The sequence below is a fragment of the Penaeus vannamei genome, chromosome 12, assembly GCF_042767895.1.
Source record: "Penaeus vannamei isolate JL-2024 chromosome 12, ASM4276789v1, whole genome shotgun sequence".
Classification (NCBI taxonomy): Eukaryota; Metazoa; Arthropoda; class Malacostraca; order Decapoda; family Penaeidae; genus Penaeus; species Penaeus vannamei.
The window spans coordinates 9,790,210-9,807,709 of record NC_091560.1 but is presented as its reverse complement, the minus strand read 5'-3'; the positions used below and the strand labels follow the sequence as shown (position 1 = coordinate 9,807,709).

Sequence of the window (17,500 nt, the reverse complement as noted above, 5' to 3'; positions counted from 1 at the left end):
AGTAATGATCGCATACCTGACTGTAACCGGATGCAGTCGCCAAATAACAACTGTATATTGATTATTAAAAAAACAATAACTCGCAGGTAATAAGAGAGCGGGAACTGTGCGCGAACCTGGTCATGAATTTCCGTCAGGTAGGCACAGCGGGGTCGGGTAGCCACCATGAACTGTTTTCCCGTCAGCCAGGTTTGCGTCGTTACCAAAGCGAAGGTCGTATCTCGGTTCGTGCGAAGGTCTCTGGACCCGGTTCGGATACCGGTTGCCCTGTTCGAGTCCCAGTAACCTAGTTCTGGGGTCCCGTTTGTCCGTCAGGCACGGCTGTGGTCGGGCAGGTGAGGCAGGTGGGACCAGTGCCGCGTCAGACGCTTTACCTGTTACTCCTCTTCTCCCACCTTGTACCCGGAGATATCCGATCGCCTCGTCTCTCCTTCCGGACTTTCTTTTCGGGATTTGTTATTATTTCTCTTTCAGACCGGTTTTAAGAAGGATGGTTGCGTTGTCGTCTTACTGGATGGGCCTTAGAAGTCAAGCAACAAAGAGAGCGGGAAGATGTAGATTTATGCATGGTCTCGAATATGTTTGGGTATGCATGTGCGTGTGTGTGTGCGCGTTCCGATACACTGAACGTGTCTCTCCTATACACTGGGCGAGTCGTGCCGGACGCGATGACACCCGATGTAATGGAGCGATGCGTGAGCGGCGGACGAGGGCACCGCAGGGGCTTCTGTGGGGCTGGATTCCTCGGAGGGGAGGGAGGATTGGTGCCGCAGGGAGGCTTGATCGCTATCTCTTCCTTGCATTTCTTTCTCTCTCTCACGCATGTATTTTTGCTGGTTTCCATTCATTCTTTCATGTTTCCGCTGTGTCTTTATTTTTTTTATTCCTCCCTTTTATGTCGTATTTTTTAACTCATTGTTTATATTCGGGTCTTGTTTACTCTCTGAGATTCAAATATATGTATTTATCTTTTTCACTTTAATCATCGGTAAGAAAGAGGACAAGAAAGAGAAAGAGAAAAAAAATAGCAAAAGTATCGCGTGTCGTAGAGACATGTCTTTGCGTAATTTTCATAGGAATCCCGATTATTTTTTTGGAATGACGTGTTAAAAATAACGCTTACTATTAATAGCCCAGCGTGCGTCCAGCCACAGGGAGGGAGCTGGGAGAGGGAGAGGGGGAGGGGGAGGACGTGGCAGGGGGGACCGGCTGGAGGGAGGGTATGGGGAGGGGTGGAGGGAGAGAATCGGGAGGTGGAGGAGAATGGGGAAAGGTTCAGGAGGGAGGGAGAGAATGGAGGAGGAGTATGGGGAAAGGTTCAGGAGGGGTGGAGGGAGGGTATAGGGAGGGTATAGGGAGAGGTTCGGGAGGGTGTGTATAAGGAGGAAGCTGGGAGAGGGGGATGGGTTAGGCGTGGCTGGGGGGCCTGATGGTGGGAGGGTATGGGGAGAGGGTCGGGAGGGGTGGAGTGAGGGAGTCATTCATGCACCGACCCCGAATTACTTTTCCTTTCATCTTTGTATACACAGGAACGGATTTCTTCCGCTTGTCTTTCTTCTTCTTCCTTTTTCTGAAAGAAAGGAGAGTCTAGTCGAGGCTGAGCAGATGGCAGTCGTCTGGAGTCCAAGATAAACATGCCGAGAGTGGATTGCTTCGGTAGCGTAATCAAAGGAGAGGGGTGGGTGGGCGGGGAAGGGGAGGGAGTTGGGGACAGAAGAGGTGGTGGGGAAGGGGGAGGGGAAAGGGAAGGGGAAGGGGAAGATGGAGTTGGGGCAGAAGAGGTGGTGGGTGGGGGGAGTTGGTCAAGGGGGGGAAGGGAGGGGTAGGGGAAGTTGGGGGCGGAAGAGGTGGTGGGGGAGGGGGAGTTGGTCAGGGGGCGGGAGGAGGGGGAGGGGGCACCTGCAGAACGTCTGGATGTTTTGACCGCCGATGGGCTGGGCTGATGCTGTCTCTGGCTCTCCCCTCTTTCCCCTCTTGGCTTCTTTATCTCCATTTTCTTTTCTCGTATCTCTGCGCGCGAGCACGCATACGGAGTGAGTGAGCGAATGGATGAATAAATAAGAGTGAGAGACGGTGGGAAAGGATTGGGGGAAAGAGAAGCAGAAGCAGAGGCAAAAAGAAGAATAAAGACAGAGAGATAAAAGCGATAGATGGATTGAGAGAGAGCGATATACATACATACATACATACACACACACACACACACACACACACACACACACACACACACACACACACACACACACACACACACACACACACACACACACACACATATATATATATATATATATATATATATATATATGAGAGAGAGAGAGAGAGAGAGAGAGAGAGAGAGAGAGAGAGAGAGAGAGAGAGAAATGGAGAGAGAGAGAGAGAGAGAAATGGAGAGAGAGAGGGAAGGAGGAAGGAAGGGAGAGAGAGAGGGAGAGAGGGAGGGAGAGAAAGCGAACGAGAGAGCGAAAGGAAGAGCTCCAACTGGCGTTTGCTTGATATATATGTTTTCCTCCCCGCGGTGTCGTTGTAAGGGCCGCCCCAGGCGCTGCTCGGGCATTTTACAGACCCAGTTAACAAACGGTCCTTAGATGCGATTATGGCAGCGTGAGCGACGTGGGCGTGGGGTGGGCGTGCTGCAAGGCCGACGGGATCGTAGCGGCGCGGGCTCTCGGGGGTGGGTGGGGGTGACGTAAGCAGCGATAACAACTGTCTGTCTCTCTCTTTGTCTGTCTGTCTCTGTATGTCTCTCTCTCTCTCTCTCTCTCTCTCTCTCTCTCTCTCTCTCTCTCTCTCTCTCTGCCTCTCTCTCTCTCTCTCTCTCTCTCTCTCTCTCTCTCTCTCTCTCTGTCTCTCTCTCTCTCTCTCTCTCTCTCTCTCTCTCTCTCTCTCTTTATCCCCCTTTCTTTTGTGGGTGTGTGTCTTGTTTGTGTGTGTATGCCTTGCATGTCTCTGTCTCTGACTCTACTTTCTCTATCATTCTCTTGCCCTAGCAGTCTATTTCTCTAGCAGTCTCTTTCTCTTCAGTCTCTGTCTCTCCCTTTTTTTTCTCTCTCTCTAACCCCCCCTTTCCCTCCCCTCTCCCTCTCCCTCACTACTCCTCTCCTTCCCCCACCCACCACCTCTCCCCACATCCTCTCCCCTTCTCTCCCTCCCTCCCTACTTTTCTCATTCTCTCATATCTACAAACGTTTCATGTCACACTCGTGCTGCTCCTCTTCCCTCTCTCCCTCCTCTCATGTCGCAATCGCTCACGTTTTTCTTGCTTGACAGAAACAGAAACGGAGACGAATGGAGAAGCAAGAGATAGAGTGGTGTTTATCTACGTAGCAGTTGCGTTCGCTGATGATTTTACATGTCTTGCAACTTCTCCCTCGCGTTTGTGGAAGTACAAGGGTTAAGATAAGATAAATAAACTTCTGAGAGTTTTGTTCATTTGACTTGGGCGAAGTTGGGAGGGAGAGAGAGGGAGAGGGAGGGAGAGAGAGAAACATGAACATTGTCGTATCGTAATTAAGAAATTTTTTATGAGTTTGCGTATTCATTTCTCATTTCTTTTGATTTCTGTGGTGTATTAAGAAGGAATTAATTGTCATTTATTTTTTCAGGTGAGTGTCTTGCGGATGAGTGTGTGAGGTGATGGTGAGTTTTTTCTTTCCGGCGAGTTCGTTCTACCTGGTGAGTAATGTGTGAATTTTTTGGGTGTTGGTGAGTGTAGTTTTGCTTGTAGTACACTGCGTAATTCACGGATGGGTGGGTTTCCACTGTCCGTGAATAACCCTTACTCCGATCTTTATCCCTTCATTTTTTCTTCATTCTTTCCTTCCTTCCTACATTCTCTGTTTCTGTCTGTCTCTCTCTGTCTCTCTATCTCTCCCTCCCTCCCCTCCCCTCGCCTCCCCTCCCCTCCCTCCTTCCCTCCCTCCATCCCTCCTTCCCTCCCTCCATCCATCCATCCATCCCTCCATCCCATCTCTCCCTCCTTTCTCCACTCTCCTTGACCGCTGATGCCCGTCCTCCTCCCTCCCTCCCTCCTTTCCTCCCCAGCTCTTACATGCTTGTGTTTGTGTTTGTGTTTGTATTGGGGGTTCCGCCGCGAAGCCTCAGAGGCCCTCGTGAACGGACGGAGGGAAGAGCGCGCCGTCCGTCTCGCGTGGCCGGGGGATGCACGCGATCTCCACGGACGAAAGTACGGTCGTGTCTTACTGAGAAGGGAGTGGGGAGGAGGAGGAGGAGGAGGAGGAGGAGGAGGAGGAGGAGAAAAGGAGGAAGAAGAAGAGGAGTTAAAAGAAGGAAAAAGATATAGAAGAGGAGGAGGAAGAGGAAGAAGGAGGAGGAGCAGGAAGAAGAGGAAGGAGGAGGAAGAAGAGGACGGAGGAAGAAGAAGAAGAAGAAAAGGACGGAGGAAGAAGAAGAAGAAGAGGAAGAGAATGGAGAGGAAAAGGAAACGAGAGGGGGAAGGTGGTGTAAGAGAAGGTAATGGAGGATAAAAAAGCGAGTCAGGGGAAGACGGAACCGGATGAGGAGAAGAAGGAAGCGGAGGAGGAGAAGAAGGAAGCGGAGGAGGAGAAGAAAGAAGCGGAGGAGGAGAAGAAAAAGGAAAAGAGGTAGAAAAGGACGAGTCGAAAGAGGAGAAGAAGAAGAAAGGACACAGAAAAATGTATATATATAGTGATGGCGAAACGAGCAGAAGCTGTAAGGAGAGAGCGCTTGCCTTCTGAGTCAGGGCTGCCAGGAGGAGGGAGGAACGTCCGTCTTGTCCCGTCATCCTTCAGGGCCGCCGCAGTAAACTCGTCGAAAGCGAATCTTCGGCGGCGCTGATCTTCGGGAGATTTTGCTGAGTGAAGATTAGATCTATTTAGCGGGTAAAACGGATCGTATGTGCGCTATCTATGTTGCTTTGAAGATTGGACGTCGATTGGGATATTTGTTGATGGGATTGGGTTCTTGATCGCTATTTTCCGGGCGTCACGGATTGGATGAAGAGACTTGGAGGATTCACGGAATGATCTTCGTGTGTTTGTTGACGTCGCGTTCCGAGAAGCGCCGTTCCTTCGGCTGGAATCACGTGTGTCTCTTTTGCTGTTGTTGGTGTTCCGTCGTGGAGATGCGGCGAGAATTTGCGTAGTTTTTCAAAGAAGGTGAGATTTGTTGCTGAAGTCTGTTATTCGGGGAATTTATTTCGGATTGAAAAGCAAAGTTGAATTCCCACGGGTACTGCTGATGACTGCATTCGGTCGTCCTCAGATTTCGACGTCAGCCGAGTCACCTTCCCTACCACTCGCTATTTCTCAGATTTCCTTCTTTTTCTTCTTTCGTCTCCGCCTCGAAAATCACCGCGGTGGGAGTCCATATTCTTCTAAGTGGACGTGATTGTGTGTGGGTGGATCACACGGGATCAGGTGGACGAGGCGAAGGAGGGGAGGTGGGACGAGAAGAGGAAGGGGGAGTGGGAGGGAGGGAGGCAGGCTGGCACATCCGCGGAGGCTCACCGTTGCGGAGAGGCAGGAGGCGGTGCCGCCAGGCCATCCGGTGTATGGGTGGCACTGGCGACCCTCAGGCAGGCAGGCACTCTCGCCCGCTGGCTGATAGTGTGGAGGCAGAGATCAGCGGTATTTTGGATGAGGCTCGGCGGGTGCTTGGTGGTGGGGGTTGGGTGGGGGGCAGGGGGAGAGGGGGTAGCTTTATAGTTTTTGTTTGACAGATTTTGGACACCGGATGCAACATGCGTGTGGACTTTTTTGGTGAGTCATAGTTTGACAATTTCCCACCCACCCCCTCTCACCTTCCTCCACCCTTCCCTGTGGCCTCTCATTCAGCTCCTCCCCCCTTTTTCTCTGCCCTTCATCCCTCCCACCCCCTTTCCAACCCCCCTCTACCCCTCTACCCCTCTACCCCTTCTACGCCCCTCGTTCTCTTTCTCTGTCACCCAACCGATAGTGTTGTGACAGTCAAGTGACAGTTCAGGCAGTAGGCTTATGAAAACCCTTCCCTTCGCCTGTCACGTTAGTGTGTTTACGTGTCGTTGGTGTTGAACACAGCAAAGATTGGGAGAGATATTGCTGTAGGAATGAGGGTGAGGACTTAAGGAGTGGTGTTGACTGTGTGAAAAGAAATAGAGGGACTGATTGGATCAAGGGAATGTGAGGGTAGTGATAAAGAGGTAAGCATGAGAATAGATAAAAGTAGAGAGAGGGGTAAATTCATAAATTGATAAGATGTCAGATACGAGGCTTGATAAATTAAGTCAAGCTGGCGAATAGATTGATGCACAAAATGGGTGTAATTGAAAATGAGACTGGACGCTAATTATGTTTCCCTGTCATCTTGTCTGTCCCGCTCTCTCCGACCTCCATCTTCTATCTTTTTTCCTTCCTACTCATTCCACCCTTTTCATCGCCCTTTCCACCTCCCCCTCACTGCCTTGCCTTCCCCCATCTACCCACCATCCCCTCCTCACCCTTACACCTCCCCACCACCTCCTCTTCACCCCTACCTCTCCCCACCACCACCTCCTCACCATTACACCTCCCCAACACGTCCTCCTCCTCACTCTTACACCACCCTACCCCTCCCCACCACCTCCTCACCCCTACCTCTCCCCACCCCTACCTCTTCCCAACACCTCCTCCCCACCCCTACCTCTTCCCAACACCTCCTCCCCACCCCTACCTCTCCCCAACACCTCCTCTTCGGCCCCACATCTCCCACCACCTCCTCCTCACCCCTACACCTCCTCCTCACCCCTACCTCTCCCCACCCCTACCTCTCCCCAACACCTCAACACTCACTCATAACCTGCACCTCCCGAGGGTACGCCGAGGGCCCGCTGCTCCACCTGTCCCCGCGGTAGCTGTTCCTGTCGGTGCTGGGAGCGAACCGGTCCATGGTTCATTCATTGGCCGAGGGAGACCTTGCGCCGCGTTCTTTTGTTTTTTAGGGGGGGCGGGGGGGGGACCAGGGCTGCTTCTGCTCGCTCGCTTTTTTTTTTTTTTTTGGGGGGGGGCGGGGCTGTGGTCTTCGTTTTTCTTTTCTGTGTTTCTTTTCCCTCTCGTTTTTTAACTTTTTTTTCTGTGTTATTCGTTTTTCTTTTTTCGTTTTTTCTCTTTGTGTTATTCAGTAGTCGTTTTCTCCGTGTAGTTCTCCTTTGTTTTCCTCTAGTTCCATTTATCAGTTTCCTCCTTTTTCCCGTTTGTTCTATCCTCTCCTATTCCCATTCCTTCCCTTCCCTTTCCTCACATCCTCCCCCCCCCTCCCTTTCTCCCATTATTCTTTCTTCTCTCCATCCCATCGTTCTCCATCTCCCCCTTTTTTCTATTCCTCCTTTCATTGCTCTTCCTCCCCCTCCCTTCATATTCCTCCCCTCTTCATTTCTTCTCCTCCCATACTTTTACTTCTTATTCCTCCTTCCATAGCTCTTCTTCGCCTTCCTCCTCCTCTCTTACTTCTGGCCTCCTCCTTCCCCTCTTTTACTTCTTATTCCTCCTTCCACAGCTCTTCCTCCCTCTCTGTTCCTTCTGTTCTCTTTCCTCCCCTTTCTCTCCTCCTATCCTCTTACCTTCTCCTCCCTTCCTCCTATCCTCTTACCTCCCCCTCCCTTCCTCCTATTTTCTTACCTTCTCCTCCCTTCCTCCTACCCTCTTACCTCCCTCTCCCTTCCTTCCTATTCCCTTACCTTCTCCCTTCCTCCTATCCTCTAACCCCCCCCCCCCCTTTCCTTCGTACAGTAAACGGAGATCTAGCCACTGTACTCGGCTACCCATCTGCCCACATGCCCGTCCGATGATCCAGCTGGGAATGACCATCTGGCTCTACAGCTGGCCTTCCCTTGATCCCCGCGCCGTCATGAATAACGCATCAGGACCCAGACGCGGATTCAGATGCTCTATGAAGGAATCGAGATCGTCTATGATCTCATTTTAGTGGGATTTGAGTTTATTATAATTTTTATTATTTATTCTTTTGTCTATTTTTTTTCTCTGAATCGCTTTGGTTTCCTGTTTTCTTGTTGTATGTTTTCCTTTGTCCTGGGATATTTGAGTTTTTATTTTATTTTCATTTGTTTTGTCTATTTTTCACTGAATCGCTTTGGGTTTCATGTTTTCTTTTTTGTATATTTCCTTTGTCCTGTTTTTTTTGTCTCTTTTTTGACCCGTGTATCCGGTATTGCCGTATATGATCCCACGTGAATATGCATGGGTGGGTGGCGGTGTTTATGCTCTCGTGGGCGGGGTGAAGTCGCACGCGAGAGGCAGCGTTCCTTTTCGATGGGATGCGTTTGAAAAAAAAATGAAAAAGTCTGTCGTTTCGTCATTTCATATGTTTCTCCAGTGAAGATTTGAGTAATGAATAGTTCTGGCTGGGAAGTTCGTGTGTGCGTGAATGTGATATATATATATATATATATATATATATATATATATATATATATAGAGAGAGAGAGAGAGAGAGAGAGAGAGAGAGAGAGAGAGAGAGAGAACGAGAACGAGAACGAGAACGAGAACGAGAACGAGAACGAGAACGAGAACGAGAACGAGAACGAGAACGAGAACGAGAACGAGAACGAGAACGAGAACGAGACTGTGTGCGTGTGCATGTTTGCACGTATGTGCGCGTGTGTCTTTGATTCATTTTTTACGTCTTGAACAGCCAAAGGATCATTTTCGAGATGAAGAGACAGGGACAAGAGAATGAATGAAAAAAATCCAAGAGATAAGAAACGAGAGGAAAAGAGGGAAAAGATTTAAAAAGCGTCCTCGCTCAGCCTTCCATTGTTGTCCGGTAAGGAGAGGGAAAGAAAGTTCTTCGTCATCAGCTGTGGGGAAAAATCTCCGCTCCTCCCACTTCTCGTCTCTTTCATTGGCGTTTCCTTTCCGCGTTTCTGATTTTCCTTCCTCTTTTTCCATGTCTTTGCTCGTGCGCCTTCTCCTGCTTCGTTGCCACGTCGCCACCACCAACAACAACAAACAACAGACAACTAATAACAAATAACAATAACAATAACAAACAACAGTAGCAACAACAACAAATAACAACAAACAACAACAAATAACAACAAACAACAGTAGCAACAACAACAAATAACAACAAACAACAACAAATAACAACAAACAACAGTAGCAACAACAACAAAAACAAATAACAACAAATAACAACAAACAACAGTAGCAACAACAACAACAACAAATAACAACAAACAACAGTAGCAACAACAACAACAAAAACAAATAACAACAACAACAATAAATAACAACAAACAACAGTAGCAACAACAACAACAACTGTAGCATCAACAAAACAAATGAAAAACGCAAACCACCACGCCAACAAGGTCACAACAACAACAACAACAAACAACTCGAGGCGAAGCGGCAGCCCCCGTCAGCGCCATCACATTTTCCCCTCATCGCTTCCTTATTCCTTATTCCTTTCCCTCTCCCTCGCGAGTTTATTCGAGGCCGAGGTGACCCGGCTCATGACAGGTCGTCCGGCGTGTCAGTCGGGTCAAAGACCAATTTATATGTTGGTTGGTGGCGGTGATTTGTTCGTCCCTTTTGTGGATTTGATTTTGTTTGTCTTTATTATTGTTTTCATTTTTATTTATTTTTTATTTATTTATTTATTTTTATTCTATTTATTTTATTTTATTTTATTTTATTTTATTTTATTGGGGGGTAGTTCGTTGTTGAAGGTAGTTCCGTGATTTTTTAAGCTGTGGAAAATATGCGTTCGTTTATCTTTTTTTTCTTTTTTTTTTCATTGTGGTTCTTCATCCCCCGATTTGATTTGGTTAATCTTTTTAAAAATAATTTCGTTATCGTTTTTTTTTTTTCGTTTTGGTTCATCATCCCCCGTCTTCCGAATGTTTCATCTTTTCTCCTTTTTCCCATTCCCTTCCTATTCCCATTCCCTCTCCGTCTCCCATTCCCTCTCCTTCAGAGGTTTATAATGTTTTTTGTGATGATGAAGAGGGTGATGATGAAGAGGGTGATGATGAAGAGGGTGATGATGAAGAGGGTGATGATGAAGAGGGTGATGATAGCTGCAGATAATGACCCTTCGGAATGTTCTTTTTCGTAATGTTATTTCCTGTTCGCAATGGTTCCTCGTGCCAGCTTCTCCCTCGACCATGAAGTCTCGCCATTGCGCATGTCGACTGTCAACTTCTTGTGTTGGCGGATTAGTTGGTGTTTTTGTTGTCGACTTGGTTGTTTTTGTTTTTGGTTTGAATTAGTTGCCATTTTTTGTTTTGCAAAGTAGTTGTTGTTTTTTTGAAAATTGGCGTTTTTGTTTTGAATTAGTTGGTTGCTGTTTTTATTTTGATTGTTTTTTTTAATGTTGCCGTTTTTTGTTTTGAATTAGTTGGTTGCTGTTTTTATTTTGATTGTTTTTTTTAATGTTGCCGTTTTTTGTTTTGAATTAGTTACTAATTTTTGTATTGAATTGGTTGCTATTTTGATGAATTAGTTGGCGATTTTGTATTTCTCAAAGGAATGAATACAAATCGATGCATATGTTGATTTGTTGCAGTAGGTGGACGTGGAAACCGATAAAAAAAATGTGTTATTGTGTGCAAGTCTGATTGCTCGGAAGTAATTATCTGGAAGGGAAATCCCCAATTTTTTTGTGCTTGATGTAAGTCAAGTGGATTGTTTTGTTTTATTTGTATTTGTATTATTTTTAAAGAATTTCTTGGTGGTTTGGTATGTGTGTTGAGATCATGCTTTTTGCAGTATTTTTCTTGCACTTACTTGTGCCAATTTACTGCCTCTTACTTAACTTCCCGGCTTTTCTGTTGAGTTTGTCTTTTTTTTTTTTTGCCTTATTTTCCTACTTTCTTTCCTCCCCCCTTTCTTCCTCCCCTCCTCCTCACGCTCCCCCTTCCCCCTCATCCTCCCCTTTCCTCCCTCTCACCCTCCTTCCTTCCCTCTCACCCTCCCACCTTCCTTTCTACCTTCCATTTATCTTTCTGTCCGAGATGCATTTCCACTCGGCTCAGGTGGACACAGTAGTCGACTCCGTGCAATTTACAGTGTGTTGCACATTTCGGCCTGCGTGCGTGCGTGCGTGCGTGCGTGACAGAATAGATAGGATAGGTTCGGGCGAGCAAGCGAGCCAGCTGCAGCGGAGGTGCATTTTGAACAGGCGGAACATTAATTGAAAAGCAGTGGGTGAGAGGGTTGCTTTTCCGTGTCGTTCCTCTCCTTTCTCTCTCTCTGTCTGTCTGATTCTCTCTCTCTGTCTCTCCACTATCCCTATCCCTCTTCCTCTTTTTCTCCTCCCTTTCTCTCTTCTCCTGTTTCCGGTCGTTGACGATGTCCGCATCCGTAATCCAAAAACGCGGGCAATCCCATCGGGATTAAATGGGATCACTCCGGCGGCGGCAGCAAATCCCGGCGTCAAATCATCCCTGCATGGAATCGTTCCGGCGTCGAATCATTTTTGCATTGAATCATCCCAGTTATCGAATCGTCCTGGCGTCGAATTATCCATGAGTCGAATCATCCCAGCTTCGAATCATCCCTGTGTCGAAGCATCCCAGTCTCGAAGCATCCCTGTGTCGAATCATCCTAACTGTAGAATCGTCCTGGCGTCGAATCATCTCAACCTCGAATCATCCCAGCCTCGAATCATCTCTTCATCGAATCACCCCGGCGCTAATTGTGAACTTTGCTGATGAATTACAGACTGGATTCGCTTCCGTACCTGCTTTTGGTGGGTGGATTATCTAAAATGTATTCGGAAATCTGCGATGTTTGGTGTGGATCTGTAAGCGAGAGAGAGAGAGAGAGAAAGAGAGGAGGAGAGGAGAGAAGAGGAGAGGAGAGGGGGGGTAGGTAAGAGGAGAAGGGGAGAGGAGATGATGAGGAGACGGAAGAGATGTGAGGATAAGGGAGGGCGTGAAGATGAGGACACAGGGATAGAGAGCTTATTGATCACTCGTCGTCTCTTTCTTCTCTTCTTACCCTTCGTTTTCTTTGTTATCCCATTCCTTCCTCTCTGTATTTTGCTTTCGTTCTCGTTCTGGCTCTTTCCTTTTCTCTCTCTCTCTCTCTCTCTCTCTCTCTCTCTATCTCTTTCTCTCTCTCTCTCTCTCTCTCTCTCTACCTATCTATTTATTTATCTATCTGTCTGTCTGTCTGTCTCTCTCTCTCTCTCTCTCTCTCTCTCTCTCTCTCTCTCTCTCTCTCTCTGTCTCTCTCTCTCTCTCTCTCTCTCTCTCTCTCTCTCTCTCTCTACCTTTCTACCTTTCTACCTTTCTCCCTCTCTCTCTCTTTCTGTATTTCTCTCTTCCTCTTCCTATTTCCCTTTCCCTCTCTTCCTCTTCCTCTCCCTCTCCCTCTCTCACGCTCACTCAGTCAGTTACATACATATTCACTCGTGCTAATAATCATTCACACAACTTCTTGCTGTTCTCTCTCGCTGGTCGGCTTGATTCCCGGAGGGCGAGCGAATCGAGAGGACTTTCTGCGCCGTGAGAATTCCTCGACCGCTGAAGAGGCCGCCCGTTCATGAGTTCCCACGTCGCCGTCTTCGTCATGAGCGAGAGAACGGGCGGGTGTCATGCAGCGCGGGCGGGTGTCAAGCATCGCGGGCGGGTGTCATGCAGCTCGGGCGGGTGTCAAGCAGCTCGGGCGGGTGTCATGCATCGCGGGCGGGTGTCAAGCAGCGCGGGCGGGTGTCATGCATCGCGGGTGGGTGTCAAGCAGCTCGGGCGGGTGTCATGCATCGCGGGCGGGTGTCAAGCATCGCGGGCGGGTGTCAAGCATCGCGGGCGGGTGTCAAGCATCGCGGGCGGGTGTCAAGCAGCGCGGGCGGGTGTCAAGCAGCTTGGGCGGGTGTCATGCATCGCGGGCGGGTGTCAAGCAGCTTGGGCGGGTGTCATGCATCGCGGGCGGGTGTCAAGCAGCTCGGGCGGGTGTCAAGCAGCGGGTGACCTTTGAGACGGCGCTAGAATGCCCCCCTTTTTTCCCCTTCGTCTTATTGGCCGTGGGTTGGGAGTGAAGGTCGTGTTATTTCCTGTCTTCCTTTTGTTTCGTTTCTTTATGAGGATTTCTCTCTCTCTCTCTCTCTCTCTCTCTCTCTCTCTCTCTCTCTCTCTCTCTCTCTCTCTCTCTCTCTCTCTCTCTCTCTCTCTCTCTCTCTCTCTCTCTCTCTCTCGTTTCGTTTCGTTTCGTTTCGTTTCGTTTCGTTTCGTTGTTGTTCCTCTGCTTTTCGTGTAGCCGGATCCTCGGTATTTTCTGAATGAATGAAAGACCGTGCTGACCATGCATATTATTATTATTATTTTCATTTTTATTGTTTTTTTCATGGAAGTGGATCTTGTGTAGCGGCTTTTGCATAACTTCATGAAGCAAGAGAATCGCATTGTGCAAAAGCCTTGTGTGAATCCTCTAGTCCACTTGTATTGCAAAAAGCGGAATTGTGGCGAGGCGACGCTGGCGAAGGAGGTAATGCACGCAATAAAGATGATAAAATGGTAAATACGGAACACAAGAGAGGAGTCGAGCGATAAGGAATATAGCGTTACATTCGTGCAGGAGGAACGGACGCGGAAAGGAATGCACAGAATAGAAGAATGGGATGACGTAAGGCGGGATAAGGAGGACAGGTGCAAATGCAGCCCGGGTTATCAGTCAAGGTTGGGAAGAGCCGATTGCATAAATTAATTCAAGAAGAAGAAGAAGAAGGAGGAGGAGGAGGAGAAGGACGGACGAAGAAGGTGCGAGGTCAACCAGTGTGTCACCAAGTGTTACTCAGTCCGTGTTCAATGTTCAGCGTTCAGTCCGTGTTCAGTGTTCAGCGTTCAGTCCGTGTTCAGTGTTCAGTCCGTGTTCAGCGTTCAGTCCGTGTTCAGCGGTCAGTCCGTGTTCAGCGTTCAGTCCGTGTTCAGTGTTCAGTCCATTTCAGTGTTCAGCGTTCAGTCCGTGTTCAGTGTTCTGCGTTCAGCGTTCAGTCCGTGTTCAGTGATCAGCGTTCAGTCCGTGTTCAGCGTTCAGTCCGTGTTCAGTGTTCTGCGTTCAGCGTTCAGTCCGTGTTCAGCGTTCAGTCCGTGTTCAGTGTTCTGCGTTCAGCGTTCAGTCCGTGTTCAGAGCCCAATGGTCCCAACCCGACGCGAGGACCCACTCTTGATTGTGCGATAGACTCCGCGTGCTTGTGGAGAGGATCCGGTGAAGTGTGGTCTTTGTTTTTCCGTTTTTTCTTTATTGATCGCGTTTATTAATCGTTCGTGGAATGCGCCTTCGTGTTGGTTCGTTTATTTTGATGTTTCTTATTGGTTGATTTGATTTTTTTTCTTGTTTTGTTTTACTTATAACCTTATTATATTTACTGAACTCCTTTCATGCATCTTAAGAACGTCCTTCATGTAGATATCACTGCCTCATTGTTTTTATGTTTATTCTCTTATCTTCTCTTCTCTTCTCTTCTCTTCTCTTCTTTTTCTTTTCTCTTCTTTTTCTTCTCTTTTCTTTTTCTTTTCTCTTCTTTTATTTTTCTTTTCTTTTCGTTACACCATCCACAAATATCATCATATTACGCAGTACTTCGTCGCTTATGAGGTTCTTTCGTGTCTCTGTCTCACGGAGTCGAACTCAAGGCGGCGGGGAAGAAGGCGGTGCTGCGCGGTCGCCGTCTGGTCACCGCGCTCGGGCCGGTTTCTTTGGTTTGCTTGCTTGATTGTTTTGAAGGTGGGGCGGTGTGAGGGCCTTGTTTGGGGTTTGTTTGGGTTTGTTTTGTTTGATCTCCTTGCTTGGGGTTTGTTTTGCTTGATTGTTTTGAAGGTGGGGCGTTGTGAGGGCCTTGTTTGGGGTTTGTTTGGTTTGTTTTGCTTGCTTGTGTGGACGGTAGGGCTTTTATTTTTTGGTTTGTTTGTTTGATCTGATTGCTTGTTTCGATGGTGGGGTCTTGTGAGAGCATTGTTTGGGGTTTGTTTGGTTTGCTTGCTTGATTGTTTCGACGGTGGGACGTTGTAAGAGTCATATTTGGGGATTGTTTGGTTTCCGTGCTTGATTATTTTGAAGGTGGGGCGTTGTAAGAACCTCGTTTGGGGTTTGTTTAGTTAGTTTGTTTGGTCTCCTTGCTTGTTTCGACGGTGGGGCGTTATAAGAGCCAATTTTGGGTTTGCTTGGCTTGTTTGATCTGCTTGCTTGTTTAGAGGATGAGGTGTTATGAGATCCCGTTTCGTGGTTTGTTTTGTTTGCTTGTTTTTGATAGGGCGTTGTAAGAGCCTTGTTTGGGGTTCATTTACCTTGTTTGTTTGACCTGCTTGTTTATTTCGACAATGGGGCGTTGTGAGAGCTTTTTTCATGGTTTGATTTGCTTGCTTCGACGATGAGATGTTGTGAAAGCTCGGTTCGTGGTTTGATTGTGTTGTTGCAAGGCGTGATGAATCCCTCTTTGCATTGATTGTTATTTTGATTATTTTGCATGTCAGGTTGTGGCTCTGTTTGGTAATGCACGGGTTGAGTTTCAGATTAATTGCTCCTGGAGTGCTTTTGTCATGGGGAATTGGTGCAGTTCGTGGATTTATGGCAACGTTGTTTTCCGTCTGTGTCGTTCGTTCTGTTTGTCTGTCTGTCTGTCTCTCACTCTTTCTTTCTTTCATTTTTTCTCTTTCATTTTCTCTTTCTTTATTTTTGTTTCTCTTTCTCTTTGTTTCTCCTCTCTCTCTCTCTCCCTCTCGTTTTCTCTCCCTCCCCCTCTCCCTCTCCCATTTCTCCTTTACTCTCCCGCTTCCCGTCCCGTCCTCTCCCCGCCCCGCCCCTTCCTCTCTCTTCCTCCCTCCCTTTTTTCCCCACTCTCCCCCACTCTCCCCCTCTCCCATCTCCTCCCTTGCTTGAATGTTTGTTTATGTGATTGTGGGGGCGCGGTTGCATGCGTGTGTGCGTGTTTTATTTACCATTTGGTTTTGCGTGAATCCATTACACGAGAAAGTCTTTGGTGTAAGTTTTAATTAAAATGCTGGTAATGGGGACTAATGCACTAATGTAAAATATAATTTGAGTGACTAAATTCTCATTGGTAAACGGGCACACCTGTGATATTTTTTTGTGAATGGGTTTATTAGTCTTACTAACAATAACTGCAACTGCAGGTAGATGATAGATAGTAGATAGATATTAGTATTCTCATTAATTAGAATTTATATAACATCTTGCATTTCCCGGTGATGATTGCATACGGTCGTTACTAACCCTGTACTAACTCCTTTGTCTTTTGTTGCAGATGTTGCATATACCACAGCGGAAATATCAGGTAATGGCTGCCATACCTCGAGCATATCTGTTTTGCAAATGGCGATTTTATGTCTTGAATCGAGGCTTCAGTCATGCGGCCTTTACTTAGTGCTTTGGTTTTATGTATATAAATGCACGTTGTGTACATAAGTATCATGCACAGCATTTTGATTTCATTGCTTAACCTTTCTCTTTTACAGTATGTTTTATTTTGTTATGGATCTCTGTAATTGCCTTGACGCACACACACGCTCTCGTTCTGTTATTTTATATCTTTCTTTGTCCGTTTCTTTCTCCCTCTTTTGTCTCTCCTATCCCCTCCTCTCGCCCTCTCTCTTTACTCTCATTGTCTCTCTCTATCTCTCTCTCTCTCTCTCTCTCTCTCTCTCTCTCTCTCTCTCTCTCTCTCTCTCTCTCTCTCTCTCTCTCTCTCTCTCTCTCTCTCTCTCTCTCTCTCTCTCTCTCTCTCTCTCTCTCTCTCTCTCTCTCTCTCTCTCTCTCTCTCTCTCTCTCTCCTCTCTCTCTCTCTCTCTCTCTCTTGATTACTCTCTCTCTCTCTCTCTCTCTCTCTCTCTCTCTCTCTCTCTCTCTCTCTCTCTCTCTCTCTCTATTCCTCTTTTCCTCCCTCTCTTACTTCAACTCTTCTTCTCTCCATCTCTTCCTCCCTCTCTCCTTCTCTCCCTCTCCTTCTCTTTCCCCTCCTTCGCATTATTATATTTCTTAAACAAGCACTTGATTGTATCACTTAACTAGTAGCATCTGTTCTCTGTGGCTGCTTAGAGCATGACCTTTTGGCACTGTACAACCATAGGCGCCCTGTATTTAACACGCCACGTGATGTATTCTGTATATGCGAACTTGAATCATGGCCTTTGTTTCCGAATCGCTAGCTTGTATCATATTTACTAGATAGATAATATAAACTGGCATTAGATGCTGCTGCTGCGTACATCTGCATGCCATGAGCATGACGTGCAAGGAACGGGATGTCCCACCAGACGCATCGGCATTCACTCTCATTCTGGCTTCCTGCCGTGCATGGCGGGGAGGACGCAGTCACACACGACCTGAACGTTTCGGCTCGTTGGTGCAAAGTCTGTATAAGTATATAGACCTTGCGTTGGTGTGTGTTCATGCTATGGGGTTTCTCGTCATGGGAATGCGCGAGGAACCTAAGTGGGCGAAGAAGCAGCATTTGTGGACGTCTGGGAGGAATCACCACCACACCTTGGCGAGGGGGGCATACTGACCCACATCTCTCCAGC

General features: G+C 47.5%; 1 non-coding gene across 1 annotated transcript in view; it reads left to right on the top strand.

Moving 5' to 3' along the window:
* The window catches only part of LOC113822758 (uncharacterized), a 171,465-nt gene that overhangs the window by 149,675 nt on the left and 4,290 nt on the right, over nucleotides 1–17,500 (top strand). Inside the window, exon 3 of the transcript XR_011398879.1 lies at nucleotides 16,225–16,254. This is a non-coding gene — a transcript (uncharacterized protein). The remainder of the gene's footprint in view (nucleotides 1–16,224; nucleotides 16,255–17,500) is intronic.